Source organism: Triticum aestivum, chromosome 3B (genome assembly GCF_018294505.1).
Source record: "Triticum aestivum cultivar Chinese Spring chromosome 3B, IWGSC CS RefSeq v2.1, whole genome shotgun sequence".
Taxonomy (NCBI): Eukaryota; Viridiplantae; Streptophyta; class Magnoliopsida; order Poales; family Poaceae; genus Triticum; species Triticum aestivum.
The window spans coordinates 58787678-58802574 of NC_057801.1; positions in this window are offsets into that span (position 1 = coordinate 58787678).

The window sequence follows — 14897 nt, forward strand, 5'->3', positions numbered from 1 at the left end:
TTGACTTGAGCGAAGACCTCCCTGGCAACGGCGCCAGAAATCCTTCTTGCTACGTCTTGAGCTAGCGTTGGTTTTCTCCGAAGAGGAGAGGGTGATGCAGCAAGTGTAGCGTAAGTATTTCCCTCAGTTTTTGAGAACCAAGGTATCAATCCAGTAGGAGGCTCCTCCAAAGTCCCACGCGCCTACACAAACAAACTGAGAACTCGCAACCAACGCAATAAAGGGGTTGTCAATCCCTTCACGGCCACTTGCGAAAGTGAGATCAGATAGAGATAGTATGATAAAATAAATATATTTTTCGTATTTTATAATATAGATGCAAAAAAGTAAAGCTGTAAATAAAAGTAGATTGAAAGCAAATATGATAAGAGATAGAACCGGGGGCCATAGGTTTCACTAGAGGCTTCTCTCGAGAGCATAAGTATTACGGTGGGTGAACAAATTACTGTCGAGCAATTAATAGAAAAGCGAATAATTATGATGTTATCTAGGCATGATCATGTATATAGGCATCACATCCATAACTAGTAGACCGACTCCTGCCTGCATATACTACTATTACTCCACACATCGACCGCTATCCAACATGCATCTAGAGTATTAAGTTCATAAGAACAGAGCAACACATTGTTCGCACACGAACACGTCACCATGTACCTCCAACACCGAGGGTGATGCACCGTAGCTCACGTCGAAGGAGACCCGTCTGGAAGCGCGGTATGCAAGCAATCTGGCGGGCGCTTTTGAGCACCCGAAACCCCACGCGCCCAGGAGGGACCCCGTCTGAACGCGCGGCGGCTATGGGCTGCCCTAGGTCGGTTCGCCCGCCCCTAGAGCCTCGAGGATCGCTGCCTTTAAACGAAGAACGAACGAAGAACGAGAGAGAAAGAACAAGGGAGAGATGTAAAACTAGGGTAAAAAGTAGATTGATTGTTCGATTGTGTGTTGTTCAATCTGCCGTCACCCCTTAGGTATATAAGAGGCGGCTGGACTTCCCGTGCAAGGAAAAGGCTTGGATTCACGTCCAAAACCCTAGTCAAATTCGGATTGGTCTTGTCCGAACTTTCCAAAACTGTTCGGTTTAAACTGGCTGCACCTTGCGGGTCTTTTTTGTGGTGGTAAACGATCTCAGATGAAAACGAGTCCAAAAGCAATCTTGACCGTTTCGACGATACGAACAACTTTCATGTTGAACGTTTTTTGATCAGAGGTCATCTTGAGGGTCAAATAGCTCGCGCAAAAGATCTCTTTACTCGCGCTACCAATCAGACATGGCGTCTGGTGGGGCGCGCCATATTTCGCCTCGTGACAGGGCTGCACTCCGATTGCTCTAACTTTTGCATACGAACTCGGATTTGGACGATTTTTATATCAAAATCGATCGTTTCGACGAGACGAAGACAATCCGTGTAGATCATTTTTCCATTTGAGGTCGTCTTGGGGGCTTAATCGGCCAAACTGTACTCTGAATATAAGTTCTTAGTACTTTGAGCATAGTTTCGGCCTTCGAGATGAAATCGGACGGCGATGACCCAAACTTCAAAGATGTTCATATCAACAATACAGAACTCTTTTATGAAGATCACTTCTCCATTTGAGGCCATCTTAAATAAGTTATTGACCGTGCCAAAATCTGGTGTCAACACATGCCCCCCTGTTTTTCGGCAAAACTTGCGTGCCGAAAAATAATTTGCAATGTATTTGTTCTAAGGACGATGTCAACACTCCATCGGCCATTTATTTTTCTCAGGACGATAATTATGTATCGACCATGTTTATGCTAAGGGCGATAGTTATATATCGGCCGTTGATTTTAACTTCTTGTTCACATCATACCTTGTAACCGATTACCACCAATCGGCTTTAAAGAGATGGGAATGAACCCGTTCCTTGTAGCACTAAGGAAATCAAACTCCGAGAGGTCACGCCCTGTTAAGCAAGTTACATCGGGATGATTCCAATCCACCGATGCATCGGCCAAAGCAACACAAGCCGAATTATCCGCGTGAATGATTTCTACCTCATCATCGATCCATTGTATTAAAAATTGATGCATGGTAGACGGCACACATTGGTTAGCATGAACCCAATCGCGACCTAATATAACATTATAGTTACCTTGCACCTCGGCGATGAAGAATGTGGTGGCCAAAGTTTTGCTTCCCACGGTGAGTTCCATGCACATCACACCTTTGGCCTCTGTCTTTTCTTTACCCTCGAATCCATTAAGTACCATATTGGTCTTCATCAATGCATCATCATCTAACCCCAACTTTTTGAAGACCGAGTAGGGCATAAGATTTACCACAGCACCACCATCAACGAGCATCCTAGCAACCGGCAATCCGTTAATATGACCTTTGAGGTACAATGGCTTCAAGTGTTTCACCGGTTCTCTTGGCTTCTCGAAAATAGCATTCTTAGGACCAAAATTCAGCTGGGCTACCTCCCCTTCTTCACCTATAGCACGAAACTCGGCAGGTAAGTAATATACCATATTAATATCCATACCTTCCCGAACCGGCGTAGATTCATAATCCACCATCTCATCTTCATCTCCCAATGTGTATATTGGGCTTAAAGATTCCTCAATTGAAGGGGATGTTTCAGGTAGTGTAGACGATGTAATAGGGGTCGCATCATCCTCTTTTGGTGGTGAAGGTGTTGCTGCAACTAATGTAGAAGCATCTGTGTTTTGTTTTTGTTTAGGCCTCCACACTTGTTTTGTGAGTGCTATGGGCCGAATTTCACTAAACAATTCGTCCCTTTGCCTCTCCTCTTTGTGTTCTACCTTCTCGTGGTTCCTCATGCGTTGTAACCTCCTTTTCATGGTCTTAGTTAAACCGGGAGGACACCACTTAGGTTGAGTATATTTGGGATCCCTTGGTTTGGCCTTGCTTGTGCTCGCCTCATGATCATCAACCATGGAACCCTGCTGAACAATAACAATATCACCATTAGAAGTAACCAGATTACCAACAACCGGCTTTTTGATCTCCTTTTGCTTGTCGCATTCTGAAATTTCCGCATTAGGTGACTTAACACGCCACACTTTTTTATTGGCCTTACTTGGAGAATTTTTTGTTGGCCGATTAGCACCATAACTCAAACGGCCTTGGGTGGGATAATAAAGCCTCTCGCGAGCAGGCCTTCTAGGTGTTGTCCACCCCATATGGAAAGCATAAGGAACCATTGGGGGCTGCCCCCATCCTCCATTGAAGTCTCTCATGTAATATGGTGCATAGGAGGGTTGTGACATCCATGGTGTCGGTGCCCATGACCCATATGGCCTTGCATAGCGTCGAAACTCTTGCTCCAGAAGCGATCTTGAACGCTTCGAATGTGATGGCCGATTAGAGCTAGAACCGGCCGCTTGACTTGCATATTTGGATAGCAGCATATCGAAAGTTGGCTTGATTCGCTTGCGCTTAGCTTCACTCTTTCCCCACTTGCCAACTTCTGAATTCTTGGGCTTGATAAATTTAACATGAGTATCTTCTTGTACTTGTGGTTGCCCCCCGAGTACGGGATTTTTTATGGTGATCTTCAATACTTCCTTGCCATCGGGTTGCTTATCAAGCACAACCTCTCTTCCCAAGACTTTGTCGCCCTCCTTGCCTTTCCTGGGTTCACCAATAACAACATTATCTTTATTAGCAGATTCGGCTATGCTAGGCCGAATTAACATTTTCTTTCCCTCCAAGTCCATGGTGTTCATCGGAAAGGGCTGTTTATCAACTTGCATCTCAGCAAAATTCAATCGTCCATCATTAATGGCCGATTGTATCTGTCGTCGAAAAACATTGCAATCGTTAGTAGCATGGGAAAATGAATTATGGTATTTGCAATAAGCACGCCGTTTTAGCTCATCAAACGGCGGTATGGTGTGTGATATTCTAATCATCTTATCCTGCAAGAGAGCATCAAATATCTTATCACACTTAGATATATCAAATGTAAACCTCATCTCCTCATCACGATTCTTGCGAATCGGCTTAAGAGCATTGCATGTATAGGGCTTGGCCTTTGAGGACCAAACAAACTCAGTAGTATAAACATCAACCTCATCATCCGAATTATCATCATTGTGTTCAACCATATGCATTCTAGGACGATCGGTTGTAGACCTATGAATCTCTTTACTTCGACTCTCTTGAGCCAAAGCTTTTTGTAAGACTTGATTAATGTTCAAAAACTCATAACTTTCTAGCCTCTCTTTAATGTGAGTTTTCAAACCATTAAGAACAAGATCTGCCAAGTCTCTCTCAGTTATCACTAAGCTATAACATCGGTTTTTTATGTCTCTAAATCTCTTGACATAATCGGTGACCGATTCATCATGTTTTTGCCTAACCGATGTAAGATGTGACAACTTTAGCTCATTATCGCCGCTATAAAAGTGATCATGAAACTTTTGCTCTAATTGCGACCATAAGAGAATTGAGCCATGTGGTAAAGCAGCAAACCATGAAAATGCGGTGCCAGTTAAAGATAAGGGAAATAAACGTACTTTCAACTCTTCTATGGAACCTGCTTCACCCAACTGTGCTAGATACTGACTCACATGCTCCCAAGTTGTTTTCGTACCCTCACCACTAAATTTAACAAAATCAGGAACCTTATAACCTTGAGGGTAAGAAATTGCATCGAAGTGTTCAGGATAAGGCTTTTGATACACACGACTCTTTACTTTCGGCTCGTTTCCGAAAGTTTCTAGAAACATCTTATGCAAATCCTCCCTTAATTTAGCTAAAATTGGATCCGATGTAGATGAAGATGTTTGTGGCAATGACATAGGAGCAACCTGAGTACTAGCTATTGGTGCAACTTGTGGGATGGGCGCCGAACCATAATTCGGCGGAAGACCAAACATGCTTGCACCTATGGGTGGTGTGACAAAGTGATTCGGCGTTGACGCCGAATTGGGCACACTCATAATATGATTAGGGTATGTAGGTGTAGCCACAAGCTGGTTGGTTTGAGTAGGGTAAAAATTCAACGGCATATTATATTGTTGTTGCATAGGTGGTGCCGATGAAATAGGTAAAATTGGACTAGGGTTTTCAGATATACCAACAGTACCACTAGATGATGGAGGCATATTTTTCTGAGCATTAGCACTAGCCACAAAAGAATTGTATGCCATCACATTACCCTTACTAACAAGACTTTCAATCACAGCCACTTGCTCTGGAGAAAAAACTTTACTCACAGTGATCACATCTTGTTCGTCGATGAGGGGAGGAAAATTGACGTTTCCAGCCGGAGTGATGTTGCCTTGACGGTCCTTCTTGAAACCTGAAAGAAACGCTTCCAAATCCTCCTCCTCGCGCTTCTTCTTGAGCGCCTCAAAAGCCTCTTCACGCTGCTTCTTGCGCGCTTCGTAGGCTTGGCGATATTCATCCGATAGTTCATCAAGACCGGGCTTAATGATGTTATCGGCGTCAACTTCTGAGGGCTTGGGGAGATTAGACATGGTTGATGATGATTCTTGATCTTTCTTCCCCAGCGGAGTCGCCAAAAAGTGTGTTCGCACACGAACACGTCACCGTGTACCTCCAACGCCGAGGGTGATGCACCGCAGCTCACGTCGAAGGAGACCCGTCCGGAAGCGCGGTACGCAAGCAATCCGGCGGGCGCTTTTGAGCACCCGAAACCCCACGCGCCCGGGAGGGACCCCGTCTGGACGCGCGGCGGCTATGGGCTGCCCTAGGTCGGTTCGCCCGCCCCTAGAGCCTCGAGGATCGCTGCCCTTCAACGAAGAACGAACGAAGAACGAGAGAGAAAGAACAAGGGAGAGATGTAAAACTAGGGTAAAAAGTAGATTGATTGTTCGATTGTGTGTTGTTGTTCAATCGGCCGTCACCCCTTAGGTATATAAGAGGCGGCTGGACTTCCCGTGCAAGGAAAAGGCTTGGATTCACGTCCAAAACCCTAGTCAAATTCGGATTGGTCTTGTCCGAACTTTCCAAAACTGTTCGGTTTAAACTGGCTGCACCTTGCGGGTCTTTTTTGTGGTGGTAAACGATCTCGGATGAAAACGAGTCCAAAAGCAATCTTGACCGTTTCGACGATACGAACAACTTTCATGTTGAACGTTTTTTGATCAGAGGTCATCTTGAGGGTCAAATAGCTCGCGCAAAAGATCTCTTTACTCGCGCTACCAATCAGACATGGCGTCTGGTGGGGCGCGCCATATTTCGCCTCGTGACAGGGCTGCACTCCGATTGCTCTAACTTTTGCATACGAACTCGGATTTGGACAATTTTTATATCAAAATCGATCGCTTCAACGAGATGAAGACAATCCGTGTAGATCATGTTTCCATTTGAGGTCGTCCTGGGGGCTTAATCGGCCAAACTGTACTCTGAATATAAGTTCTTAGTACTTTGAGCATAGTTTCGGCCTTCGAGATGAAATAGGACGGCGATGACCCAAACTTCAAAGATTTTCATATCAACAATACGGAACTCTTTCATGAAGATCACTTCTCCATTTGAGGCCATCTTAAATAAGTTATTGACCGTGCCAAAATCTGGTGTCAACACACATTAAGCAAGATGACATGATGTAGAGGGATAAACTCATGCAATATGATGTAAACCCCATCTTGTTATCCTCGATGGCAACAATACAATACGTGTCTTGCAACCCTTTCTGTCACTGGGTAAGAACACCGCAAGATTGAACCCAAAGCTAAGCACTTCTCCCATGGCAAGAATGATCAATCTAGTAGCCCAAACCAAACCGATATTTCGAAGAGACTTGCAAAGATAACACAATCGTACATAAAAGAATTCAGAGAATATTCAATTAATATCCATAGATAAATCTGATCATAAATTCATAATTCATCGGATCTCAACAAACACACCGCAAAAAGAGATTACATCGAATAGATCTCCACAAGAGAGGGGGAGAACATTGTATTGAGATCCAAAAAGAGAGAAGACGCCATCTAGCTAATAACTACGGACCCGTAGGTCTATAGTAAACTACTCACAACTCATAGGAGGGGCAAGGATGTTGATGTAGAGGCCCTCCATGGTCTATTCCCCCTCCGGAAGAGTGCCGACGAAGGCTCCAAGATGGGATCTCGCGGATACAGAAGGTTACGGTGGTGGAAATTGTGTTTCGTGGTGCCCCTGGATGTTTTCGGGGTTCGTAGATATATATATAGGAGGAAGAGGTACGTCGGTGGACGCCCGAGGGTCCCACGAGACAGGGGGCACGCCCTACAGAAGGGGGGGGGGGCCCTCCTATCTCATGGAGGCTCCGGCTGTTTCTTGACTTGCACTCCAAGCTCTCCGGATCTTGTTCGTTCCAAAAATCACGCTCCCGAAGGTTTCATTCCGTTTGGACTCCGTTTGATATTCTTTTTCTTCGAAATACTGAAATAGGCAAAAAGAACAACAATATGGGCTGGGCCTCCGGTTAGTAGGTTAGTCCCAAAAATGATAAAGATGTATAAAATAAAGCCCATAAACATCCAAAATAGGTAATATAATAGCATGGAACAATAAAAAATTATAGATATGTTGGAGACGTATCAATGAGGGATACACAAGAAAAGTAGTTTGATGTAAGAACATGGTTAATAGAAAGACGTAGTATGTACCAAAAACAGGAAGGCATGTCATATTCACAGGTATAATGTGTTAACCAAGCAGATGCAATTTACCCTAATTAGAAGCATTACAAGGTAGACACCATATGCAACATGGAACCACATACCACACTGCCAAGTAAGAGCAAGCACTTGCGATGGTGGTGTGTGGGAATTGCCGTGATCAACTAGAGAGCTACGTTGACTATCTTCATTTAGCCTTGCTGTTTCTTGAGAATCATGTGGGGAGGATGACACTGCACTCTTTAAACGAGTAGGGCGTCTCACAGTAACCCACCCAGGTGACTGTCTCATCATAAGTGATTGACGTGGGATACAAAAGAGCATTAGTTTGATGTACGAACATGGTAAATAGACATATGTAGTATGTATGAAAAACAGGAAGGCATCTCATTATGAAAGGTATAATGTGTAAAGTAAGCAAATGCAATCTAACCAAATTGGAAGCAAAACAAGCTAGACACCATATGCAACATGCAACCACATTTGACAGCGCGAAGTTAAAGCAAGCACCTGGGATGGTTGTGTGTGGCAATTGAGATCATCAACTGCAGAGCTACATTTACTGTCTCCAACTGCTGACACTGCACCCATTAGAGCACTGAAACACTTAGTGCTTATCTTCGAATTACACTAGAGTGACTTCTGCCTTTCTTTTCTGCATTCATCAACACTGTGTCAGAGTCTGAAATACCCATGCATAAAAAAACAATAGTTTGAGTATGGGTGAAGTGTGTGCACAATTAGTACAGTGTAAAGGTAGCAGATAACAGGTTGGTGAGAAATAAATGACGGGAGACATATGATAGCTCTACAACATGCACGACACACTAAATTACTACATGATTCTATGAAAATAACAGTCGACTGAAAGCAAATAGGTCAGTCCATTTTTTCTGCATCGTCCAATGTACAAAGAACGGGCAGATCGCCTTCATCTACCTCCAGCCAGTCAGTGTTGACGATCTTCCTCGAAACGCCAGCGACCACCGGCCCAGTATTCCTCCCCTGCCTGCGCCCTCCCCTCGACCTCACCGCACCGCCGTGCTTGGCACCGCCCCCCAGCCATCCATTCAAGCCCCTCCGACCTCTAGATTGGGCGCAAGCAGCTCCTGCACCCCACACCCCTATGATAGACACCGATGCGCCGCTTCCCTGGGGAACAGGCGGACTAGGTGCTCCGCGCGCCTAAGCGGGTGCTGCTACGTCTTGAGCTAGCGTTGGTTTTCCCCAAAGAGGAGAGGGTGATGCAGCAAGTGTAGCGTAAGTATTTCCCTCAGTTTTGAGAACCAAGGTATCAATCAAGTAGGAGGCTCCTCAAAAGTCCCACGCACCTACACAAACAAACCGAGAACTCGCAACCAATGCCATAAAGGGATTGTCAATCCCTTCACGGCCACTTACGAAAGTGAGATCTGATAGAGATAGTATGATAAGATAAATATATTTTTGGCATTTTATAATATAGATGCAAAAAGTAAAGATGCAAATAAAGTAGATTGAAAGCAAATATGATAAGAGATAGACCCGGGGGCCATAGGTTTCACTAGAGGCTTCTCTCGAGATAGCATAAGTATTATGGTGGGTGAACAAATTACTGTCGAGCAATTGATAGAAAAGCGCATAGTTATGAGATTATCTAGGCATGATCATGTATATAGGCATCACGTCCATAACAAGTAGACTGACTCCTGCCTGCATCTACTACTATTACTCCACACATCGACCGACTCCTGCCTGCATCTAGAGTATTAAGTTCATAAGAACAGAGCAACACATTAAGCAAGATTACATGATGTAGAGGGATAAACTCATGCAATATGATATAAACCCCATCTTGTTATCCTCGATGGAAACAATACAATACGTGTCTTGCAACCCTTTCTGTCACTGGGTAAGAACACCGCAAGATTGAACCCAAAGCTAAGCACTTCTCCCATGGCAAAAAAGATAAATCTAGTAGGCCATACCAAACTGATAATTCGAAGAGACTTGCAAAGATAACTCAATCATACATAAAAGAATTCAGAGAAGATTCAATTATTATCCATAGATAAATCTCATCATACACCCACAATCCATCGGATCTCGACAAACACACCGCAAAAAGAGATTACATCGAATAGATCTCCACAAGAGAGGGGGAGAACATTGTATTGAGATCCAAAAAGAGAGAAGAAGCCATCTAGCTAATAACTATGGACCCGTAAGTCTGTGGTAAACTACTCACAACTCATCGGAGGGGCAAGGATGTTGATGTAGAGGCCCTCCATGGTCGATTCCCCCTCCGGCAGAGTGCCGGCGAACGCTCCAAGATGGGATCTCGCGGATACAGAAGGTTATGACGGTGGAAATTGTGTTTCGTGGTGCTCCTGGATGTTTTTGGGGTCCGTAGGTATATATAGGAGGAAGAAGTACGTCGGTGGACGCCCGAGGGGCCCACGAGATAGGGGGGCACGCCCTACAGGGGGGGGGCCCTATATCGTGGGGTCCTCGGGAGCTTCTTGACTTGCACTCTAAGCTCTTCGGATCACGTTCGTTCCGAAAATCATGCTCCCGAAGGTTTCATTCCGTTTGGACTCTGTTTGATATTCCTTTTCTTTGAAATACTGAAATACGTAAAAAAACAGCAATACGGCCTGGGCCTCCGGTTAGTAGGTTAGTCCCAAAAATTATATAAATGTGTAAAGTAAAGCCCATAAACATCCAAAAGGGGTAATATAATAGCATGGAACAATAAAAAATTATAGATACGTTGGAGACGTATCAGGTGGTGCTTCTTTTAATTGCGGTTCAACTGACCCTGAATTGAAATCCAAGCGGGCTACCGACCTCTAGCAAAGGTGAAATAGTAAAAGGGAGGACATCTTGTGCATTTAGTATCACGAAGAAGATGCAGTAAGAAGCGCTCTACTAGTTTCTTTCGTGGAATGAATACAGTGTGAGCGGAGACGTAAGATTTGCACGAACAAGGGAAGAGGAGTACCCATTTCTGCTGGTAGTGTCGTGTCCTCCTTTTGTTTTTTCGATGATCTTCTTGTTGTTCGCAGGAAATCAGAAGTTGTGGAGGACGGTGCAGCCTTGGACGAACCCATGGACAAGTTGTTGAGTGTGGTGTGGTGGCCGTCTGTCGGCGGCGGGGAAGCAGAGCTGAGGCGGCGAATGATGGCGTAGCGGGAACAACTACTGTGTGGTGGACGGTTGTGACAACGGAGCCGCAACAGTGAGGCGCAGGACGGCGTGGTCAGAGTGGTTCTGGTACGGCGCACGTCAACGTCGGTGTCATGGAGGCAGCTCTGCCTCGGCTTCAGCTGCTAAGTCCTTGAGGGCGTTGCGGTTACGGTTGCGTTGGATGACGACGTCGGGGTACCGTCTTTGGCGTGATGGAGGAGGGCGGCGGTGGATTGGCCGCTATGGGGTGGAGGACGGAGGAGGCTGGGGTTTCGCGGCTGGTGGAGAGGGCGTTTTTGCGCCCACGGAGTATGAATGGGGAAACGGAGGGAGGCGGGGAACTAATGGGGAACAATGTTTCGGTTTGAGAGGCGCTTGTTTGAAATTTGGGGAAAGTTACAAACTTTGCCCCCATCTAAAATTTCGGACATATTGCGGGTTGGGGGTAGGACAGTCATGTCAGGTGTCCCAAATGTGGGCAGGATAGATTTCGGCCGAGCGGATGGGTGTTTAGGCGCCCACGGCGTATGAATGCTTCTCGGAGGCGGCTGAGACTGGCGTCTTGCTGAAGTTACAAACCTACCCCGGTTTAGACCTTTGGACATCGGGCCGATAGGCGACACGGGCCAGAGTTAGGACAGTAATTTCCTACCACCAAGCATTAGTCTCGCGCGTTTTTGGGTGACCAGAGGCCTATTTGGCGCTTCGTTCAATATTTGGGAGCAAAAGCATTAACATTTTCGGTTCTCTTGAATTGAACTTTCAGGATTTGTCAAACTTCACAAATCTTTACTCTTGAAAATCCTAAAGCTACAATTATTTTGGAATGGAGGGGGTACATTTGAATATATATTGTAGACGAGTATATATTAAAAAATATGTAACTTACCTCAATTCATGCATGGTTCCAGATATAATCTCCTTGGTTGCAAAAAATAAGAAGTTAGATATACGTATGAATATATATAGCATGTTCAAACTGACAACAAAGATTGATGCCCCCTTTTACATCTGATTTACAAATGCCATTATCTCGGGTTCAAATAGATGAATGCACTTCCTATGAATTCGAATCTTCAAAACCCCCTTTATGTTGAATTCGACATGTATTCTATTTCGTAGCTAGCAATTTGGAATGTATCCATGCAAGTGACAAATGTATAAAGTGCTTCGCACTAACAACATGGAGTGCACTAATTAATGTTTATTATGAATTGCAAAAGCATCCATTGCCTGTATTTCAAACCGCTCTCACTCTATGGATCGATAATATGAAATAAACACATGCACATGCTAGAATTCAATAGAGTATGGGTGTCTGACAGACCAATTTTCGTCCATATGCAATTTGCAAAATTCATGATCTTATACAAAAATAATAATGCCATTTATATTTTAATTTAATGCGTAGAACCGCCTTTTACACGTAGATGCACTATGCCTTGCCCCGTTCTCACAAACCGTTATATATCTCTCTATCTAACGCATAAGTGCACACACTTTATATGCATCGGCATTTCTCTTTCACACATGCTCACAATCTCTCTCAGGGTGTCGAGGTGTCTCACGCACATGCTCTCTCTGTTTCTCTCTCTCTCTCTCTCTCTCTTTCTGACTACTATGTACCACTCTTTTCACTAATCTCAGTTGGAAAACACTATTTCTCTCGCATGCATATATACACATGCACGGTCTCTACTAGCCCTCTATACGCACATATATGTGCCTACGTGTCTCCCGCACCACTACTAGGAAAAGGCGTACTAATGGCGCACTGGTTTTGCCTACTAATGGCGCATTACCAATGCGCCATTAGTATCACGCCACTAGATTTTTTTACTAATGGCGCACCACTGGTGCACCATTAGAATCTGGTATTCTAATGGCGCACCACGTAGTGCGCCATTAGTATTGCCCACAGTGCGCCACTATTATCTGCTATACTTATAGCGCACCACATGGTAGTGCACCATTAGTAACAATTTTTTTTATTTTTTTTATTTTTTCTTAACCTCAGGTCACTATTTCACATATGAGATATTCAACACATATATATATACAACAACCATCCATATAACAATCATATCCAACACACAAGTTTCATCATATATACATACATAGCCAACACATAGTTCCGTCGCTACATATTACAAAAGTTTCACATTGTTCATCCAACACCGTTATCCATCAATTCACAAAAGTTTCACATTGATACAAAATAAAAACACAAATGGAAAAGAAGCACTCCATCCATGCAAGTTTCCGTCAATTAAATCAAATCTGCAAAATGATAAACAAGAAGTTAGAAGAATAAAAAGAAGAAGACTAGAAGAATACTAGAAGAAGAAGAACACTAGAAGAAGAATAAGAAGAGTTTTCGAAAAGAAGAAGAATAAGAAGAAGACTATAATCTTATTATGTAAACTTGATCATTTTGTGCTAACATAAGTTATTTTGGAGCTAACCTATAGGAAACTAAGCATATAAGCTCTAAGTTAGTATATTAGAGCCAACTTAGGTAAAATGAAGCTAACCTATGTCATTTTGGAAAAGAAGAAGAATAAGAAGAAGATTATAAGCTTATTATGTAAACTTGATCATTTTGTGCTAACATAAGTTATTTTGGAGCTAACCTATAGGAAACTAAGCATATAAGCTCTTAGTTAGTATATTAGAGCCAACTTAGGTAAAATGAAGCTAACCTATGTCATTTTGGAAAAGAAGAAGAATAAGAAAAAGACTATAAGCTTATTATGTAAACTTGATCATTTTGTGCTAACATAAGTTATTTTGGAGCTAACCTATAGGAAACTAAGCATATAAGCTCTAAGTTAGTATATTAGAGCCAACTTAGGTAAAAATGAAGCTAACCTATAGGAAGCCAAGCATATTAGAGATAACATAGGTAACTAAGTATATATATCATTTTGGATAGCTAACCTATAGGAGATCTGACATACCTGACAAAGTTCAGTTCTCATGCATTGTTCTTCTCCTTCTTCTCCTTCCTCTCCCTGATGCGCCTAGAGCGGCGTGGCGGTGGAGGCAGTGGAGGCAGTGGGATGTAGTCTTCTACCACAATTGGCGTGGTCATGTCGCCCAGCTGTGGGATCGCCGGCGCCACCACCGGTGCATGGTCATTGTCAGGCACCACCACCATCGCGAGGCCACCTTCAGGCACGACCATCGCTAGGTCATCCTCAGCCACCTCCATCTCTTGCCCATGGTCAGCCACCACCATCTCTTGCCCTTGGTCAGCCACCACCAGTGCTAGGTAATCCTCAGCCTGATGCCCATCGTCATCCTGCAGCTCCTCATCCTCACTCTGCTCCTCTTCTCCCGCACTCCAGTCCGGATCATCCTTCCTGTTGTCTATGCTGCTGCCAGAATCGCTACTGCTTTCGCTACAGCCAGAATCGCTGCTGCTTTCTCTACAACCAGAATCGCTGCTGCTTTCGCTACAGCCATAGTCGCTGCTGCTTTGGCTGTAGCCAGTGTCGCTGCTGCTGCTCCCATTACCTGTCCAAAATGCAACAATGACCGTTAACAATCGATGTGAGACGAAGCCAAATGTAGAGGAATAAGAAGAGGCAGAACGTACCGGCATCATCATCGGCAGCGTAGCGCATGCGACACATAGTCTTGTTGAACACCTTCATGATGAGCATGTTGGCATTGTCGTCGTACCTGAAGAGAAGGAAGTACCCCAACTGCAGGTCGTAGGCACGGTAGAACTTCTCCCACCCACGAGACAAGTACATGTGGCCCTTCTTGATCACCAACTGCACATCCCACTGCCTGCGAAAACCGCTGCCGGCCTGTCGCAGCTTCACATTATTTGGCGGATCTTCACCCATCAGCATGTTCATAAAACTGTCAGGCAACCTCTGCAGTTTGGGACAATGAGTGATGTAGCAAATAACAGATATCATAATGAGATGGGTGAAGGGGATATCTCTCGTTTTATATACCTGCGTCATGGATGATACTGAAGCCTCAAGTATGATAGTGAAGAACTCGAAAGCATCCAACTCGTACTGCGGTGTCGCAGATCGGCGTTGGCTGCTTCCCGCCATCTCTAATAAGCAGCAGAAGAGAC